The sequence below is a fragment of the Equus asinus genome, chromosome 18, assembly GCF_041296235.1.
Source record: "Equus asinus isolate D_3611 breed Donkey chromosome 18, EquAss-T2T_v2, whole genome shotgun sequence".
In the NCBI taxonomy this organism is placed as follows: Eukaryota; Metazoa; Chordata; class Mammalia; order Perissodactyla; family Equidae; genus Equus; species Equus asinus.
This window is the reverse complement of record NC_091807.1, coordinates 34,040,174-34,061,818: the sequence shown is the minus strand read 5'-3', so window position 1 is coordinate 34,061,818 and position 21,645 is coordinate 34,040,174. Positions and strand designations below refer to the sequence as shown.

General features: G+C 43.6%; 1 protein-coding gene across 14 annotated transcripts in view; it reads right to left on the bottom strand.

Moving 5' to 3' along the window:
- DYRK1A (dual specificity tyrosine phosphorylation regulated kinase 1A) overlaps positions 1-20,060 on the bottom strand; it is a 137,873-nt gene extending 117,813 nt beyond the window's left edge. For 4 of the 14 annotated variants that reach the window (XM_044750671.2, XM_070488859.1, XM_044750666.2 and 1 more), the window contains exon 1: positions 18,299-18,438. The gene's annotated coding sequence lies outside the window, so the exon portion shown is untranslated. Of the gene's footprint in view, positions 1-18,298; positions 18,439-19,002; positions 19,120-19,144; positions 19,171-19,726 lie in introns of those variants that run through there. The other 10 variants (XM_044750672.2, XM_070488860.1, XM_044750667.2 and 7 more) reach the window with 9 other exon arrangements.
- Between the last annotated feature and the right edge of the window lie 1,585 nt (positions 20,061-21,645).

Here is a 21,645-nt window from a genome sequence, read left to right as displayed (position 1 = left end):
GTTCATTATGTTCTTTAACGTTTCCATACTTTGGGGGTTTTTTAACGGAATCCAGAATAGAAATTATATCTGCTATATGAAGCTGGGAGACCATGAAGCAACACATTCAGAGTTCTCAATAAAAATTATATTCAAACTGCAATTCTGTACCCCGTCAAAACTTTTAATCATGAAAGAAAGCAGATTAAAGGTATTTTCAGACAATGTTTCAAAAACTTAACCACTCATGTACTCTTTCTAGGAAGGACTGAAAGTTGTGCTCCAGCAAAACAGAAGATAAAAACAGGAAAGACAAAGGTCAGAGAACCAGGAAAAACAGGAGATCCAAACCTCTTGGAGACATGCAAAAGGAATTCTATTCGACCTAGAGAGGACCAAGTTCACAGAGGAGCCAGTTTGACAGATGGTCTCCTAAGGGGGGTAGGGGTGCCAAACACAACTAATTATATGATATGTTTGTGCAGCTATACTGAGAGGCTACTGGAAGGTATGGGAAAACTTAGTCACAAGTAACTAGAAAACAAAGCAAACGGAAATACAAGACAATTGCTAATTGCAGGAAAAACAAAATTATACAAGGAGGAAAATACAATCATAGTATACAATTTGGCTCCACGGCTAACAAGACTTACAAAGTCATAAACACTGAACACATTTAACAAAAACATTTATAACTATAACAGTAGATGGAAGAAGAGAAGTGTAAGGCAGGTGGTTTAAATATTCATCTTCCTTAAAAGAAAGTCGATAATGTCTTAAATTTTAAGTCAAATACGAAAATAGTGTTTGGGTTCCCTACCCAACCTCTAATCTCCCCCTTCTTCCTTTATAACAGAAGCTAATTCTATTCGGAGCCCATGTGCACACCCACCCCATTTAGGCACACGCTCGGGAAAAGCGTGCCCAGTCCCAGGAGTGTGCCTAAGTGGCCTAAATGTAATCCCATTTCCCTTTCTGGGGAGTGCTTCAGAAACAGGCATATAACCCGAGAAAAATCTGCCAAAGGGTTTCCAGGCTAAGTTCCCACATTCTTACACAGCTACAAGGAAAATAATCTCTTCTTTTCTGGACATCACCGTGTCTGGATACAACTCCTGAAACTGCGGCAGCCATTGTATTAATCTGAGGCTGTAGCCAGCCAACGACTAAAGGTGGAGATGGAAAAACTGGGGCCCTGAAGACATTACTGTGCCACCAAATGAATTAGCCCTAGAGTCCATCCTACCTCTGGACTTGCAACTGCAAGCTAAATTCTCTTACTTTGAAGCCAGTTTGGGTCAGGGTCTCAATACTTGCATCCTAATTGATAGAACAAGCATATTACTTAGAAGTAAAGATGTAAATAACAGAACAAACAGCTAAGAGTTGAGGTGAAAGTGATTATGCCTCGGTCTCACCTGCTAGACCCTGACCATCTTAGAAGCAGAGGGACTATCTCTCAGACTGATTGAGCCAGTACTGGAAAACCATAGCATGGCAACAGGAAAAAGGCTTTCTCAAAGAAACAGTGCATGTATTTCAACCTCACTCAGCAAACGTGTACGGAGTCTTCTACGTGCCAAGCCCTGAAGACAAAGGAGACAACACAAAGCAGATACAACTCCTGCTCTCAAGCAGCTTAGTCTATAGGAAGCAGATACAAAAAAAAAGAAAAGAACCTAAGAGCTATAAAATTCAGATGGAACAAGGACGAAGCAGTGACCAAAAAAAGTTCAGGGTGTTTTGAAACATAACCTAGACTGGAGCGGGGAGTCAAAGAGGAGTCAAGGAAGGCTTCCTCAAACAGATGACATCTAAATTGAGACTAAAGAGATGAGCAGGAGTTAGTAGGACAAAGTCCTAAGCACTTTATATGCATTCATTTACTCTTCACAGCACTATAAATAGTTAGTAAATGTTATCTCCATTATATAGACAGGGAAACTGAGGCTCAGAGAAGTTTTATATAGCCAGGAAAAGACTGGGCTAGGATTCAAAGCTAGATATCTAGATCAGACTACAGAAAATGCACTCTTTACCACTACACAAAACCATTTTTGACGGACAGACTCTAAGTGGCTCCCATGACAGGGCCTCCAGCTGTCCATGCCCTTGTGTAGACCCTTCCCCTTGACCCAGGACCTGTGACATGCTTTTAACCGAGAGAATGCAGGAAAGGTGATGAGATATCACTTCCACAGGTATGACACACAGGACTGTACATCTATCCTGCAAGGAGACTCTCTCCTTCACTGTCTTTGAGAAAGTAAGTGGCCATGTTAGAAAGGACCACACAGCAAGGAACTGAGGGCAGACACCTGACCACAGGCAGCAAGAAATTGAGGCCCTCAGTCCAATAGTGCACAAGGAACTGAATTCTACCAACAACCATATGACCTTAGGAGAGATCTTTCCCCAGGTAAACCTCAGGTGAGACCACAGCCCCAGCCAACATCTTGACTACAGCCCTCTGAGATGCTAAAACAGAAGACCCAGCTAAGTTGTGCCCAGACATCTGACCCACAGAAACTGTGAGATCATAAATTTATGTGTTTTAAGCTCCTAACTTGGTGGTGATACTGTTACATATCAAGAAATAACTAACATACTGCTGGACAATAAAGTTCTTCCACCATATCCTGGTGCTTTGCTGAAATACTGATTTTTAACTACTCCAAACTACACATCAAGCCAACTTCAGGTGGCAGTCACACTTGCTCTTTTTAAGCAAAACTCATGTACCAAGATGTCAACATTAACCAAAATCTGACCCTGCATTTTATAGCAGCCATGTTAAAAATCTTGTCTGCTAATTCCATTATTGCTGTGGTTTCTGTTTCTATTAACGAAGTTTTCTCTTCTATGTCTTCAAGTTCACTAATCCTTTCTTCTGTAATGTCTAATCTGCCATTAATGCCATGCAGTGTATTTTTCATCTCACACAGTTTTAACCTCTAAAGGCTTCACTTGGGTCTTTTTTAATAACTTCCATGTCTCTAACTTTTTGAGCATATGGAATACAGTTATAAAAACTGCTTTAATGTCTCTACTTGTAAATTCTAACATCTGTCATTCCAGGGTTGGTCTCGATTGATTGATATCCTAATTATAAGTCATATTAACCTGTTTCTTCACATATTTAGTAATTTTTGATTGGATGCTGGACATTATACATTGTCGAGTGTTGGATTTTGTTATACTTCTTTAACGAGTGTTGGACTTCGTAATGGCAGGGAATTACATTACTTTCAGATTAGTTTGCTCCTTTCAAGGCTTGTTTTTAATCTTTTCAGACAGATCTACAGTAGCCTTTACTTTAGGACTAGTTTAGCCCCACTACTAAGACATGACGCTTCTGGAATCTCAACGAACACCGCATTTAATGAGATCTTTCTATTCTGGCTATAAGGTACTCAAATATTTCTTAGTCCTGTGTGAGCTCTGAGAGTTGTTCTGCTTGCAGCTTGCTGGTGGATTACTTCCCCAGAAATTGTTCCTTTATCAAACTGCATCCTACACATGCACAGCAGATTGGTATTCAAACATTTAATGGAGCCACTAAAAAGATTTCTAGAACTCTTTTTCTGCATAGCTCCCTTCTCTCTAGAACTCTGCTCCTCAAATTAGAACCATCTTGGCCTCCTCCAACTCCAATCTTCATTTCCTCAACTCAGCGAGGCCACATGGCTTTATTTGGAAACACCCTCCCAGCACTGAGATCTGAAAGTTGCCTGCAGGGAGAAAGCCGGGCCATCACAGAGCTCACCTCGTTTGTTTTCCATCTGTCAGGGAGGGCAGTTCTGCACTGCCTATTGTTCAATATCTAAAAACAGTTGTTCTGTGTATTTTGTTGAGTTTCCTAGGTGTTTATGATTCGAGGGCAAATGGAAAATGTTACTGCTTCATCGTCAAAAGCAGACGTAATGACTCCTGACACTGATTTAAGTAAAGGTTTTATGAGACACAACTCCTAAACATACATCATTATCTATCACATTACCCCATCTTTATTTTTAACATGGGATTTATCACTTTGTCATTATGTTATCTGCTTTCTTGATTATTCTACACTTCACAATAGAATGTTAAGATCTGTGAGTGCAGGGATCTAATCTTGTCACTCCTGTATCCTCAACACCTAGAACCTATCCCAGTCTAGAATAGGCACTCAGATTCAGCAAACTCACTAAATCAACAAGCAAATTGTTTTATAAGTATTTCACTTAATATATAACGTCACCTCTTCCCACTAGTAAATTCTAATATAGATGCAGGTAACCCTGACCCTGGAGAGTTCCTTAGAATTGTCTATTATCTTAATTAGCATCATCTAAGTAAAAGTTCTTAGGTGCAAACAAAAGAAACTCTGGCTCTGTTGAAACTGAAAAGGAAGTTATTAAAGCATATTAGGCAAATCACAGAAAACCCCAGGAGGGCCAGGCCAGAAGGCTACATGATCAAGAACATCCAAAATTCAAACCACATATCTGGTCCAGTGGAGACAACACAGGATACAGTCACTGCAACTTGTACAGATAATCTACCACTGACACTGGGAATTAAATGCTACAACTGGATCTCTGTCACTGCCTGCCTCTGGAAAACAGATGTAGGTGCCATCCCCCTTGCATTGCAGAACACAGATTCTACAAAGTGCCTGCTTCTGCAAATCACTGGGTTCTGAGGTAGTGGAATGGAGGCCCCAGGTCACATGATTTGCACCAAAAGATGCAGACAAAGTGAGCACAAGATTTTCACAATGGAAAGGGATTTCCACCTCCCACCAAGATTCTCTTTTTTTTTAAAGACTGGCACCTGAGCTAACAACTATTGCCAATCTTTTTTTTTTTTCCTGCTTTTTCTCCCCAAGTTCCCCTAGTACATAGTGGTATATTTTAGTTGTGGGTCCTTCTAGTTGTAGCACGTGGGACGCCACCTCAGCATGGCCTGACAAGCGATGCCATGTCCGTGCCCAGGATCCGAACTGGCGAAACCCTGGGCCACTGAAGCGGAGCATGCAAACTTAACCACTCGGCCACAGGGCCAGCCCCAGCACCAAGATTCTTAAGGTAAAGATTCCCCAAACAAAGAAAGCTGTTAGATGTTCTTGTTCATTACCCAAAAGATTAATGAACCAGTAGTACAAGGCATCAATCCAAGCATACCAGAACCTTTACCTATTTTTCCAATTAAGGGGTTACAGAAGCTCTGTTTCTCCTTTCTTTTCTCTCTAAATGTATAACTTTAGGGCACTTAACTGTTCCCTGGGTTTTTTATTATCTGGAGGCAGTATATGCAATCTACTGTGATTAACCTCAAGCAAATTTACTTCCCTGCATCTCAGTTTCCTAAATAATAAAGCACAGATACTACTAGCACCTTGTAAGGTTGCTGAGAATCCTAACTAATAATGAATATGTACAGTATCTGACCCATAGTAGGCAAGCGATTAATAGTAGCTATTGTTACTATTATTAATGACTAGCTTACTTTTTAAAAGAAACTCACTGATTTACATGAACATCTATTTTTTAAAAAATCTGTCCACAGGTTAAAGATCCACATTTCTGTTCTATCTCAGTATTATGCTATCCCCCTTAGTCCCTCTGTTACCAGACAAAGCAACAAATAGCTTAAAGTAGTCTAACATGTTGCCACTAAAACTAAGTTCAAGACATGAATGGATGGCTGGAAGGAAGAACTGCTCACCCTGACCACAAGTCGGGTTTCCTTTACATTTCCCTCCAGTGAAGTCAGACTATACTGAAAAGCTTCATGAGGGCAGAGACCATGTCTGTCCATGTGACTCACTCCTACGTCCGAAGGGCCCACCATGGGGCCAGCCAGAGAGCAGACCTTCAATAAGATCTGAATATCTGCTTTTCTAAATATTTACTGCAGAAACTAGTCATTGAGAAAGGTTTCACAACTATTTTAAAACAAATCCCTTATAAGCTTTTAAAAAGCTCATCCACCTGACAAGATCAACAGCTTCAATAACTTTCTAACTACCAGATGCATTCTTTTGAAAATTCATCCATACAATGAACCCTCCCTCAATCATTCTTTTCCTTCTGTGGTCCAAACTTGAAGCCTAAGTTAAAGCCAAAAAGCAACCGAACAAAGCACTTTCTTCACTTTTCTGTCACTTTTTAAATGAAGTCAAAGCTGGAGCTCATTTTAAATGTGAACCTGACAACTACTACAAACGCGGGAGTGCCGTTCAGATGGAACTGCTGAATGCACCTCCCTTTGTTGGCTGGGAGTCACGAAGAATATCCAGCCTGACGCCCTCTGCAACTCACACCAGTCAGATGGCCACTAGTGACTATCTACTCCAACTAACTACTACAATTACACACTCTTTTCATAAAGAAAGTACAGTCCTTCCACTCCACATTCCCAACATCTAGCTTCTAAGATACAGTAGGTATGTCACATGCATTTGTTAAATTAATCCATGAGTATATAATTTTGTCTTTTTCTTGGCTACATAGAGCTTTCCAACCTTATCTTTAAAAAGACAGTATTTACTTTTTTCTTCCTCAAGGCTCCCATATTTCCTGGTCAGCTCTTACTCCAAACGCACAGACACTCCCCTGATGTAGTCCTTTGGTCCTTAAGACCAACTAGTAAAGATCAAAATGTGTAGTTCATTGATTCATTCAACAAATGTTTCTTCAGTGCTTACCATGTGCCCAACACTTGTCAATTCCTGAGACTGCAAAGGAGAGCAAAACACCACTGTCCCTGCTCTCTGGAGGGCATTAATCAAATAAGCACTAAAAAAATTACCAACTGTGATAATAAGCACTATAAAGGAAAAGTGCAGGGAGACATAAGATATTAAAAAAGAAGAGGTGGCTGGAGTGCGGGGGGCCGCTTTCCCTGACAAAGTGACATCTGAGCTGAAATTAAAGGAGGAAAAGCAGTTAACTAAAAGAAAGAGGAAGCAGCACATGCAAAGACAGGGATCCCGAGACCTGGGTGGTAAGACTGCATAGTAAGCTGGGGCCGGATCATCTAGGAACAGGTCTTGTTGACTAGCTTGGTCTTTACCCCAGAAGTCACAAAAAATCATCAGTTTTTTTTAAAGGACAAAGAATTCTTGTTCATTCATGTGCTCAAATCCCTCTTCCATTCCTGCCCATTCTACTGAACTGTCCTTATTCCTTGACCTTCCCTATACGCCCACATCCTTTACTTCAGACGTCTGTATCTTTGTCTTATTCAGCAAACAGCCTTCCTCCAAGCTGTCTCCCAGGAATCCTAAGATGCCTATCTTCAATTTCTCCCCTCTGCATAGCTGATTCTAATACTGCTGAGTAACGGTGGGCCTTCAGGCCAATTCTTAGGTAAATTTACCTAGCTTTACTGATGTTTGGAACTGTACCACAGAATCATTATAGGGAAATTCAAAAAGTGAAATTAGATTGTAAAATACTCAATGAGATCCTAGTAATTTTCTTACCATTGCTGTTTTGAAAAACTTTTATGAAACAATCTTCTGTACCACAGAAGTAATGTCTCTCAATAATGAATGTGTTTGATGCAAAGATGATGTGAAAAACACCACTGTGATGACAGTTGTTCTTTTCAAGGGGAAATGATCAAATCAGAACAAATTTTTCAGCAGACAGTACTTGTCTTAAGGACTGGAGTCTTATTTATATACAAATAAACTTTGACTCAAAATTAACTGCCAAAATGAGACAAAAATTATGACCTTCAAAAAGCAACATCAAAAATTATTCAACTTCGTAGACTGTGTTCCCTTTAAGGAAAATCTATGTCTACTGGAGACTGAGTGTGTAAGCCCACTCCAGACTCCCAGAGATCCCCAGCAGAACACAACTTCCGCGACGGCACTGACATTCCAGCAGGGATTCCCAGGCTCTAGTTCCACGGTGGGCACTAGCAGCTACTCCAGAAATAATTCTATCCACCTTACAAGATAAACGCCTTTTAGATGATTGGTCTCCAAATAAGGGGACATGTGAAAATAAACAGAATATGCTATTTTTCAGGAAAATACTAAGGCACTCAGAATACATTAAACTCTCACATGTTCAGCTAACTCTATACTTTTCAAACCATGAATTATGATACAACCTTTTCCTTTCCAGTCACAGCTTCTAACACTGCCTTCTCCCACCGCTCCATTTTTTAGCTCATCTTTAATGGTGCTACAAATTATTTCCACCTGTCCCTAACGGAAGGTTTGAACTACAATAATAATTCTCTTCTTTTCTTCCACAGTTCCTTCAGGTCCTCAATAGGAAATACTCTCGACTGTCGTCCCATCAAACCAACCATTCCACTCCTACAACCTTTTACTATACTGCCACCAAAGTTTAATTCTCTCCTTTCTATCTCCAAAAACTTGGCCACACTGCTGTCTGAATCCAGAAATACTCACTTTGTTCTGCTGAAAATTAAATAATTTAAGACTTTTTTAAGGTGTTCCAAACTTGGCTCTTCTACCTGTCTTCTACTTTTTACCTCTTCTTTTCCTTCCCAGCCCTCCTCAGTGTCATTTCCCTAACCCACAGATTTGTCCTTATTGCCCTGCTGAAAAACCTTCAACTGCCCCAATTTCAAATTCCTCATAACATTTAAGCTCCTTCAATCTCTGTTCTCACTGCAGCTCTCCCTATCCCTCCCCTAGCATACCACACTCTCTCTCTCTCTCTCTCTCTCTCTCTCTCTCTCTCATTCTCCAGGCACAGAACTCTGTCATTCTACAAAGTCACCTTTCACTTACCCCACCAGCAAAGGCTGCCCACATGACCTCCTCCAGCGGACTGTCAATTCCTCAGGTTCCACCATAAAAAGCCTATCCATTCTTCAAGACCAAGATCTAGTCCCACTTCCTCCATAAGGCATGCGCAACTCCCCAGAACTGTCTTGCGCATATCAATACCTCCAACTGTGCGCAGCCATGGTCGTACCTGTGCTCATCTTGCCTGTATATACACAACTATCTCAACACTAACAGGAGAGGTAACCAAATCTTCTCACTTTTGTAGGTAAAGCTTCCACCACCATAATTCACATGTTTTTTAAGAAGACAGTCAAATGTTTAGTCAACTGAAGAGGAACAAGAATCCCCTTTTACAATTTATCAAAGCATTTACAATTACAAGCATTTACAACTAAGCAAAACATCAGTTTTTCACTCAACAGAATAAAGAAATACAGGAAAATCAGAAAATATTTTTAACTGTATGTCTAACAAAGAATATTTTAAGAACAAGACATAATACAACTTAAGATGTTCAAATTCACTCATAATTAAAGAAATGTAAATCCAAACAACTAGACATCATTATTCACCTATTAAACTGACAAAGATTTACAACTTTGATAACACCAGTGTTGGTGAGATTGGGAAGCTCTGCGAACTCAAGACACTGCTGATGAGGTATAAACTGGTGCTTTTTGGAAGACAAGTTGGCAATACATATTCAAATGTGCATAAACCTAGTGAAGCAGCAATCTCCCTTATACATATATATCCTATGACCTACACTCACAGAACACAGTTATACGTACAAGGATGCACACTGCAGCATTGTTTAAAATAGCAAACACATGAAAACTTAAATGCTCTTTAATAGAGACTGACTAAATTGTGTACATCCGTAACATGGAACACTTCCCAACCATTAAAAACAACAGGGAAACTCTATCAGCTGAGGTGGCATATTTCTAAGAGAGATCTAGAAGTGTAAGTTACAAAATTGTTTAGCATGATCCCATTTGCTTTTGATTTCAAGTGCACAGACACTGTGTACACATACACACGCACCACAATGTCTATGCACTTCAAAAAAAACAAATAGGATCATATTAAACATAAAGTTTTGTAACACATATTAAATGTTTACTATATAGACAATTGTATATCTATATATACATACATAGGACATTTCTGGTAGGAAAAACTGAACAGCTGTCATCTATGGGGCATGCAGGGAGGGTGGTTTGACACCATTCTATGGGGCTTGATCTTTTTTTTTTTTAAACCATGAGTATATATTACTCGATCTTTAAAAACTAAAATTCTCTAGGTGATCAGAACAATACTTTACATGTTTGATATGTTGGAGGACTGCTCAAATAGGAGCCCTAAACAGATGAAAAACACTGAGAAAAAAACGACACTCCTTGAGCCAGCCCTGATGGCCTAGCGGTTGAAGTTCAGCATGCTGTGCTTTGGCACCCAAGTTTAGTTCCCGGTTGCAGAACCACACCACCCATCTGTCAGTAGCCATGCTGTGCCAGCAGCTCACAGAGAAGAACTAGAAGGACTTGCAACTGAAATATACAGCTATGTACTAGGGCTTTGGGGACCAAAAAAAGGGGGGGGGGGGAAGATTAGCAACAGACGTTAGTTCAGAGCCAATCTTTCCTAGCACCAAAAAAAAAAAGGACACTCCTTCCATTCCAAGAGTTATTCAATCAAGTCCAGTAGGTCCTCAGCAAAATTATCCACAGTCCCATTACCAACACTCCTAGTGACAAGAAGCCAGCAAGTGCCAGTCTAATGCTACCAAGCTCAGGCCACCAGAGAAGCCTCCATGAACCTTTCCAGGACTATACTCCAAGCTGACATTTCTTAAACATGCCCTTCACTGTCCTCAGGCAAGGGCACATGTGCTCTACTCTTTCCTCCCCTTTCCAAAAAGCTCTCCTGTTAGTGCAGGTGCTAATCTCCAATTTTTAAAACAACAGCCAGCTAATTGATAAAAATAAAGTGTTAACCTGATAACAGATAAAGGATATTCCCCTGGGAATATTTCCATTTTAAATTAGGGAATCTAGTTTTTACCTTAATCTAAAGGAATGAATGCAACAGTGAGAACTACAAGCAAACCAGATGAAAAGAAAGTAATCATTTGGGGAGAAGACCTACCTTTGTTCCTTCTCATCATCCCAAGTAGGCACCTAGCCATCTTCTACCCCAATGCTGTACATATACTACTCTACCTACTACAGCACTGACACTAACTATACCTCATGTAAAACCCCAACTTCCACCTTTAAACATTCATTTGACTAACTCAGACTATTTTTCTAAGGGGCTGAAAGGACAATTAAGTGAGCCAACCATTCACTACCCATGAGCTCACATATAAAAAGCAACATATACTTGAGAAAGACAGTTATCCCTATAAAGTTCTCATGCAGTGGTACTCGGTCCTCTGCCCCCTCTTTTGCAGAAAGTACAAAGAAGCGGGAGTCAAGAAAACATACGCTAGGCCCAAGCCTGCTTATTCTGAGGCACTGGTTAGTCATTTCTTTCTTTGCATCCATTTCCCTCTCTAAAGTGAGGGGGATGAACTACAGCAATGCTTCTCAAAATGTTTCTACTGCATCAGGATTACCTGGAGTCCCAACTAAGAGACTCCAGAGCATCACCCCAAACCTGCAGAAAGAGAAGCACCTGAGCTTGGGAATCCCCTAACTTTGCCAAGTTCCCCAGAAGACTGTTTGAGAACCATTAGTTTCTCAGATCTCTGCTAGACCTAATAATACTCTATAGTTCAAAGGAACCCAGATGTTCCTCTTTTTTCAAGACCTCAGAAATTAAAGAGGAAGACCAGGATAATAAATGTATTTTTAAACATGACTGCTATCACCCCCTTGAGACTTCAGGCACCCAAACATTTACTGAAAACAAGACAAGATTCAAGTGTCATTCTAGGACTGTTTGCTGAGGATATGAGCAGGAATACATACAGTATAGTCTAGGAGACTATTAAAACTAAATCCAAAAGCTTAGATTCCAAAAATTCTTTATATACAATATAGCCAAAGCAATCAAGAGTCATGCTTCTATCAGGAAATACTGTAAGATAATATGTAAACCCAAAATTCCTTTACTACCAGAAGTTTAGCTACATTTTTTTCTTATCTGACTATATATATATATATTGTATATACTGAATACTAATGATCTGTTTGAATTTGCACACATAGTTCAAAAGACTAATGACCAGATATGGAAAATAAAACTTAGGGGCTGGTCCCGTGGCCGAGCGGTTAAGTTCCCGTGCTCCGCTGCAGGCGGCCCAGTGTTTCATTGGTTCGAATCCTGGGCGCAGACATGGCACTGCTCATCACACCACGCTGAGGCAGCGTCCCACATACCACAACTAGAAGGACCCACAACGAAGAATATACAACTATGTACCGGGGGGCTTTGGGGAGAAAAAGGAAAAAATAAAATCTTTAAAAAAAAAAAAAGAAGAAGAAAATAAAACTTATTACTTAATGCAGTAAATTGTCTCTTCAAAGTTTATTTCTGCCAGTTTCTTCCAAAACATTTGAAAGTGTGACAGGCAATGTCTCATAATCCCCCATTCTCCTCTTTTTCAGTAGAAACAGTTTCAGCAAAATAGTCACCCACCCTACCAAAGACCATATATCCCACCCTCCTCTGCAGCTAAATGTGGCCACCTGACTAAGTTCTGACCAACAAGTGTAAACAGAAGTCATGTATGCAACTTCCAGGCTTGTCTTTAAAGGGAGGGGATGTGCCTTCCCCACATCCTGTTCCTGGACCGTGGACGTGGTGGTGAGCTGTCTCGTACTATACCGGAAATGGTATCTCCTTAATCATAAGCAAGCAACAGGACAGAGGAACCAAGGTCCCCCACGTCATGGGGCCACCACGTCAACCTTAGACTACTCTAAGAGAGAAATGAATTTCTTGTTTAAGTCACTGTATTAGTCAGAACATAGGCTCAATCTTGTGTTCTAACTAATGCATACAGAAAGTTTAAATTTATAACACATATTAAACAATAGTTACTTATGAACCGAGTAAAGCTGAAACTCTAATTACAAGTTCTTGGGTAATCCCTCGACTGAAATTATCGCTACTATACCAACTTATATTTATAAGGCATTCTACGCTTTTGCAAAGCACCTCATTTCAGTATCTCATTTCACATTCTCAAAATCCTGGACAGGGCAGCTGTGCCATATGCATTTGGCATATAAGACTCTAAAGCTCAGAGAAGCTACTTTGCCCAAGGTTGTGCTACTCAGGCAAGATTCAGCAGACAGGTTCTTCATTCTATCATTCTGTGCACATATTTATCTATCCCTGCTAGGTACCAGGCACTGGAGTCACAGGCATAAGCAAGAAAAAATTATTCCTGTCCAGATGGACCTTACGATCTAATGGAGAAAGGAAGAAGAAATATTAAATGAATAACTATATATATGAATATATATGAATAATTATATACCTATTTGCAATAAGGGCTGTGAAAAAAAGCAGAAAGCCCTGTAAGAATGCAGAGCCAAGGAACCTTACCTAGACTGGGGGTTTGGGGAAGGCCTCTCTAAAGAAGTGGCATTCATGGCTAAGACCATAAGCAAGAGGAAAGGAGGGAGGAGGGGGAGAAGAAAGCTACTAAGAAATTTATATGCATGATCTCAGCCTTCACAAGAACTCTCTGGTAAGCACCATGAGCCCCATTTTACAGAAGAAATGGATACTTAGCGACATCACTGTGCCTCAAGTCCACACTGCCAGAGCAGCAGGACCGGTTAAGATTCCAGATCTGCCTAACTCTGAAGCCTGTGCCCAGCACCATCCCACAGGTGAGTACTCTCTCCATAGCATCATGCCGCCTCAACTGCTGTCTCTAAATAGATATCAAGTAGACTTTGGACAGATGTCATGGTTGGAGCTCTTTTTACCCAAACGCATGTGCTAAGATGCCAATCTTAACCACAAATATCCACAAAACTTAAAAAAAAGAAAAAAACAGCTGTCATTGGGCGTTTTATATACTTAGAAAAATTAGGGGGCTATTTAATGAACAGGGAATGTTATTTAAAATAGAGGTGATATTGAACTCCACGTTAAACCAATTCACTAAGCCCCCTCCCACAAAATCAATTTAAACAAGCATTTCAATTACTGGAGAGAGAAAACTCAAAAACAATTCATCAAGAGTAAACATACAGGGGCCAGCCCCGTGGCCAAGTGGTTAAGTTTGCATGCTCTGCTTAGGTGGCCCAGGGTTTCACTGGTTCGAATCCTGGGTGCAGACCCAGCACCGCTCATCATGCCACGCTGAGGCAGCGTCCCACGTGCCACAACTAGAAGGACCCACAACTAAAAATATACAACTATGTGCTGGGGGGCTTTGGAGAGAAGAAGGAAAAATAAATAAAATCTTCAAAAAAAAAAAAGAGTAAACATACATTTTAAGCTGTTACGCACATGTCCCTCAAACAAAAAATATGTATCTTTCAAAACTTTAACAGTAATACAAACTTTTAAAAATCACCTTCTAGAAGAGAGGGCACATAGCTCTGGTAGAAGAATCAAGTGCCAAGAAGCCGAAATGGTTCTGTATTAGCAAAAAGTACGCCACCACTTAAGATGCTCAATGTACTGTGAGTTATCATCTCCAATAAAAACTTTAACTTGGTCTACAACTCTGGAAGTAGGACTTCAAAGGAAAAGCATAGCTTTTTAAAAATATTTAGCTCATTTATACAATATTTCCAAATCATTTTGTTTTCATATACCAAAAAAATGGAACTAAGGCTGCCCGTAGACACTAGGTTAGGAAATAGGACTTGTCTTTAATAACCTGTGAACCTTTAATTATTTTAGTCATGAGAAGTCAACACTTCACTTTCACATAACCAATGGTAAGTAAACTTTACTTTAAACTTCAGCCTAACATTGTAGCATTGACATAAGGCAAGATTTCAAAAGATTTTTTCATTTAAGGGCAACTGAGGAGAAATTTTAGGTAATTTAAAATAGTCTCATGATTTCTGTCCAAGTAATTAAACACAAATTTAAGCCTCCAAAATTTTTAATCCAAAATTGTACAAACCTTGGGTTATGAACTACCACAATTTCTCTAGCCATCAAAACATTGCTCAACGGTCAAAATAATATATGGTAAGAAATCTTTTAAAAGGCATAACCACTATGTATATACAAGGTGTATGCGTAAGGTATGCGTCACTCAATTCACTTTGAAAGGGCAAACCGAGTCACTATCAAGTTTCAGGTGACCACTTCGATGGTATCAACTACTATCTTTACTTCTCAATAGAAAATATACATGAGTATCTGGAGGTAAAAGCACCAAAGCACTCAACAGAAAGTAGAGATCCTTAGCTGTAAGTTTAAATTACTGACAAGGAATACAACAAAATGAGAAGACTAATAAAATTTTGGGAGAGAAGAGCCAAGTTCTTTATAAAGACTTTCTGGAAGTTTTGGGGGTCTGCTAGGTTCAGATGGTTCAAGTTTTTCCTTGAGGGACAAAAGAGAAATTGCTCGGGGGTGTGGGTGTGGATGTGGGTGTGTGTATAAGAAATCTGAAAGTTCTCTGAAATAAGAGAAAAGCTAATGCTAAAGCAACGAAAAACTGACACGCACCTTATCACAAATACCAAGAAAGTCACAAATGAAGCCCCCTCTTCTGTTAATCTTATTTTTAATGTCACGAATATGGCAATTCCCTTCTCACTCATAATTAAATTACTTCTATACAAATTTTCTTCCCGTAACCAGATTCTTGCCAACCATAAACATGCACATGAAAACATCCCTAGGCAGTCTAAATTTCTAAGCTATTTTTCTAAATTATTTTCAACTAGTAGCCAAGATTCAATACAAATTAGCATCTTCTTCCTTTGTAGAGTTTCAAACTAAAATGCACGCCAAAGGTCACTCTATATCATGTGTTATAACAAGTTACCTTGAATTTTGCTTTTGCAGATAACTAGTCACAGCACTATAAAAACCTATGTAAATTCCCTAAAAACCAGTTGGTGCACTTACTCCACCCTCATATTTTTAAGTCACAAACACAAAAACTCTCTTTAAATAAAACTAAGGGGCAGACAATATTCTAGAGGGGAAAAAAATTCCAACCAAGGGTCTTTTTCTACTATCCACATTCCCAAACAAGACACTGCATTAAAATAGATTATTTTCATTTAATTTGGATGTTAGTGCCCCTAAAAAACTGGACTAACTCGTTAATTTTTGAAGCCTCACTGGACAGTAATTTTGTACGTTTGTTAAGTTTCTAAAGGTCCCACCAAAATGTCTTTAAAATAAGTTTAGGAAATGATCTTACACCTAAATTCCGAATTCCTAACAATAACAAGGATCCACTAGATGACTTAGTCTGTCTCCCACCCCACCAACAATGATCATTCACTCAAGTCCATTCCTTCAAATCTAAATCTTCTCTATATTTTAAAGAAGTGTGTCTTCACCTTACAGACACAGGGGTGACCCTTCCTTCTAGAATAATTAATTTCTGAGTCTAGGCCACTTATCAACTTTTTATACTCAGTTTTACAATAGAACTTGGTGTAGACATTGACAGGAGTCCTTAACTTTCTGGCAAGGTTTGAAGTCTAAATGAACTTGGACAGCCACCATAAACACCGCCGCTGTTTCAAAGCAAATCCCCCAAAAGCTCTGGGGTAAGTGTAAGTCACACGTATACTAAATATCTTCACTATAATCGAGTAAATCTTTGTCTTAAATGCTATTTCTTTGAAACTATCTTCTTCAGTTTAAAATCTTGAATTTTAGAAATTAAAATTTAGCAATTTTGGTTCTACTCTCACGTTTATAGTCTATCCAAAAATAATATTCTCTCCAAGTAACTAAACCACCAAGATCCGAGAAATACAAGAAAACAAAAGCTAAAGGTAATTCCACCGAATTATTAAAACACCACAAACACCAAAGTATTAAATATATCCATTCCTAAGCACTTTGTATGTGTAAAGTATGTAAAGAAGAAATCTACGTATTCAAAGATTAAAAAAATGACTAAAAATAACTTTACACAAAACTTTCTCATGACTCATCAATACTTAAGGATGCCTATAATTAAAATTAAGTGTGAAGAACAAAACGCACCAAAGAATAGTTTTTAATTCCTTCCATTCAAAAACTGTCTACAGAGTTTTCTTTGGGGAGAGGGGGGAAGACTGACAAGTTTCATTCTCATCTCAGTCTTTCCTTTCCACTTCCGCAAAGCACTAAATTAATTCCATGCTCAACACTATACATGGACACAATCTCTAGGTTAGAACCCTGAGTCATTACGCACAGATCACGCCAAAATTTGCCAGTATTTATAATAACTAGTTATAACCTAGTGATTAAGAGCCCCGGCTGGCTGAAGACTCCTGCTGCTGGAGTCCCCAGCTGTATGACCTTGGATGAGACACAGCTCAGTTTTCCCATCTGTAAAATGGGTAACCGTTCCTACTGGTAGGATAAGCGAGTTAACACCCTGAGAATGGTACCTGGCATTCTTCGTCCTAATTTTCAATGCCGGGTGAAAACAACGTTCTAAGATGTGTTTTCTGACAACCTGGGCGGAATTCAAGAACCAAACGGTGCTGGCATTTAAGCGCTGCACCTAGATTACAAAATTCAGCTAATCTAGGGTTGGACGAAAAGCACAGACAGGTAGCTGAAGTCACTCACTCACTGTGCCATTTTTAACTATTTCAGACTAGGGAGGGGCCCCTCGCTAAGTGTGAAAGATCTTCACCAGCTTCGGCGTGTCTAAGCCAGAGTGGGCTGGTGCCTGCAAATAGACTTGCGAAGTTTTGTGGCAATGGCCAGGTATCCATTATAACTGACGCATCCCCGGCCACCGACTCCTCCGGCTGCTAAACAGGTCATTCCTCCCTCCCGAGCGGCCGGGATCGCTTGCACTCGCTGCACAACTTCCGAGCACGCCGAGGGCCCTCGCTCCAGCGCACACCCCGAAGGGCCGCGGCGGCGCCGGCCGCCCGACCTTCCCCGGCGCCTCGCCCAGCAGCCGGCCCCATTTTCTTAACCCGTGCATTGTCCTTGCGGAGAACCCCGGCGGTTCCCACACTGGTGGGGACCGAGAGGAGGGACGAGGGAGGAGCTGGGGGAAGAGGATGAGGAGGAAGAGGAGGAGGAGGAGGAGGAGGAAGAAGACAACCTCCTCCCCTCCGCTCGGGCGACCAGTGAAGGTCTGGCGCTCTCTCCGGCCCCCGGGCCCCGGCTCCCCGGAGGCCGCGGCCCCCGCTCCCACCCTCCGAACTTTCCCTCCGCTCGCACCCGCCTCTCCTCCGGGACCGGGCCCGGCGGGCTCCCTCCCCCGGCGGCCGGCCCCGGGCCGCGGCGCCTCCTCCTAAAATGGCAGGTCCCTCCCTCCGCCCGGCCGGCCTCGGCGCGGGCCCGGCTGCAGGCCGCCCGCGGGGGGAGCCGGGCGCCGGGCCGGGCGGGGCCGCGGCCGCGGCCGGGCCGGACACTCACCGGGACGATGGCGGGGCGCTCGCGCCGCTCCCTCCGGTGAGTCTCAGCCTCGGGCTCCCGCCGCTGCGCTCCCGCCGCGGCCTCCGCAACCAGCGCCGCCCCGGCCGCCTCTCTCCGCCCCCGGCGCTCCCGGCTCCGCGGCCGAGCCGCAGCCTTCTCAGTCTCTCTCCGGCTCGCGGTTCCAGCGGCGCCCGGGGCCGGGGAGGCGACAGCCCCCTCCCCGGCAAATACCGCAGTCCCCGGACCCCGACGCCCGGCGGCGGGGCCGCGCGGCCCGGGCCGGCGCGGAGGGCGGCGGCGACGAGGCCGGGCGCCGAGCGGCGGCCGCTGCCGGCGGCTTCTTCCCGAGGAGGATTTTGTAAATCTCACAAAATGGCGCGCGCTCCAAACCTGCGCAGCGAGAAGCGCCGGGGCCCGAGCGGCGGCGGCGGCGGCGGCGGCTGCTCCGCCAGGAGAGCCCGAACCGCCCGCCCCCGAGTCCCCGCACAGACAGACAGACACACACACTCACACACACACGCGCGCACACTCGCCCTCGCACACGCTCACTCACACACACACTCTCACACTCACACCGGTCCCGCCCGCTCGCCGGCGGCGGCAGCGGCACCAACAGCAGCAGCAGGAACAGCAGCAGCAGAAGCGGCGGCGGCGGCGGCGGCGCCCGCACCCCCCGCTCGGGGTGTCCGCTCCCTGAGCCCGACCTGGGCCGCGATCAGCAGCAGCGACGGCAGCAGTCTCCCCGGATCCCCCCGCCGCTCTTGCCGCCGCCACCCCCGCCTCACTCCAATGGGGCTTTTTATTATTATTCGGGCGGGAAGCGAAAGGGTTTAAAAAAAAACCAACCAACAAAATGGCGACGGACCGACCCGGTCGCTATAGCAACTGTCAATCAAAACGCAAAACCCCGGCTGACGTGCTGACGTCCTCCTCCCGCCCCCCGGCCCCAAGCCGGCGGGCGGGGCCTGTTGCTCGGGCAACGGCAGATTCCGTTCCCTCCTTTCCCTCTCCCTCTCGGTCCCCAACCAACCACCCAACCCCCTCAGGTCACGTGAAGGATAAATTCGGAGCTCGGGCCCGCTAGGAGTGTCAGAGGAGGGCGCGTGATTCGCTCGGGGGAGGGGAGAGGAGGGGGCCGGCCGGGCGAGGGAGGGAAGGGAAGGGAAGGGGAAGGGAAGCGGGGCGAGGCGGCGGCTCGGCCTGTGCGCGAGCGCCCGCCGCCTCCCGGCCGCGCCCCGCCCCGCGCCCGCCGCGCCCGCGCCGACTGCGGCCCGGGGAGCGCGCGCGGCCTCCGCGCCGGCGCCCCCGGAGCCCCGCGCTTCCGCGTCGGGCGCCCGCAGCCCCACCCGCGCCGGGGGGAGGGGCCGGCTCTGCGGCCGCGCGGGCCCCGCGCAGCCCACCCCGCGCGCCCGGGCCGGGGGCTCTCACCTTCCTCCCGGGGGGCGCGCGGCGCGGGCAGGCGGCCTGGGCGCGCACGGTCGCGCGTTGGAGCTGTTCTTCCGAGGGCTCGCGGGCCCCCCTCGCCGGAAAATGCCCACGGAGGCCGCGGCTGGGGGCGGGGAGGAGGCCGCCTCCGCGTGTCAGACATCTCAGGAATTCCGGACGCTTCGCCCGAATCCGGGATGCCCCTGCGGCTGACACCTTGGCTAAATCATGCCGCTCGGTTTTTGCAGCCACCGATGCCGACGTTCCGAAATCAGGGACGGAGCCATCATAGAAAGTTTTGGAGGCTGTGCACGCTCTCCCAGGCTTTCCCAGCTATTTCAAACCCCTCCCCACCTTTCTGGGCGCAGCCTGCCTTCTCCATCGGAATGCCCCTTAAATTAATCCTTTGGAGCTCTTACTGTATTCTCGTCCAACTCCCTGTTTTTCTTTTTCACGCACCATCTCAGCTTCTAGATTCTTAATTCGCCCACAACTCCATTAACATTCTGGCTTTCGTTTATTTTTATTCTATCTACCCGTTCTGCCTGGCTAAATATTGCTAGGTGTGCTCTCCAAGCTTGAAAACCTAAGTATGCTAGTAGCCATGCTGTGCTGGCTACTTTGTAATGAGCAGACAGCCACTGGCTAAAAATTGTATTTTGTAGCTACCTTAATAAAATAGACTTTAATAAGTGTGACGCTAAAAAGGATATTTATATAGATAGCATTTTACAGCATGTCACTAATTTATTGATTTCTAAGCTCGACTTTGCCATTTTATGATAGTGTTCATATCAGTTTTTCTTAAGCTGCCCACAAATACAGTAGCAACAGATACAATCTTATAGGTATAAAGAAAAACCACACTGTAATAAATATCTGTCTCTATCCTATGTGACTGATTTCCAACCGATGTTCCCCTCCTCCAGTTATTAGAACGTTGACATACTAAGGCAACCATTCAGATTAGCACAGGCCCTGAAGGAAATCAGAGTAAACCTAAAGTAAATTACGCAAAAAGTAGGTTGGCAGACAGCTTACTTCGGACTGATTCTCTGTGATAGCAATCGTTGTCCTGACTGTCAGAAGTTCTTTTGGATTGCTAACTCTTTCAAAATTGCCCTGCTAACACAGGGAAAGTCCACATTGAACTTGATTGCTTTGAAGGAAGTAGCCAAGAGGGTCCCTGCAGAGGTGAGAGAGCCCTGCCTTGACTCCGCCCAAGCTCACCTTCCACCTGTACAATCAACTTCTTCCTCCTGCGCGTCTTCTCCCTGCTCCCCACCCCCACCCCATTCACCACAGTTTCACTTCCAACACAACACTTAAGCATTTGCATCCTTTAACACGAAATTAAATTTGAGTCGAATTTCTGTTGGTGATAATGAAGGAAACTGCCATAATTAATCTTCTAGGTAACCTGGAAAGAATGTGACAATTTCTCAAGAAATGTGTCCTTGTCTTCAGTCAAATCAATCTGGAAGATTATCAGGGTGAGGCAGAATCTCGAGTTTATGATCATGCAGCAACAGAGGACATTGATGGTCTTCATATCTAGAAAGCTGCGCCCTTGCCCCCACCCCCACCCCCGGTGTGACAGCCTCACACGACATTGATCAATGAACTGTCATGTCCGGGGTGGAATGCCGTAAAATAGTTTTATATAGGCTTCACCTAAAGAGTAACCTGTAAATTATGCTGCTCCAAACAAGTGAACATGTAGGCAGGAAGGACTCTGGTACAGATGCCCGTTTATTGTTGACGAGGTTCAGTGATTCAATCCTTGCTGTCATCTGAGAATCTCCCCATCAGACCCACTGACAGATGTGTTACAGATGCATATCTATTGATAGAAGTTAACCTCTAAAAGCCAAGACCCCCAGCTCACAGATAATAACAGCCTCCACTTCTCTGGTACATTC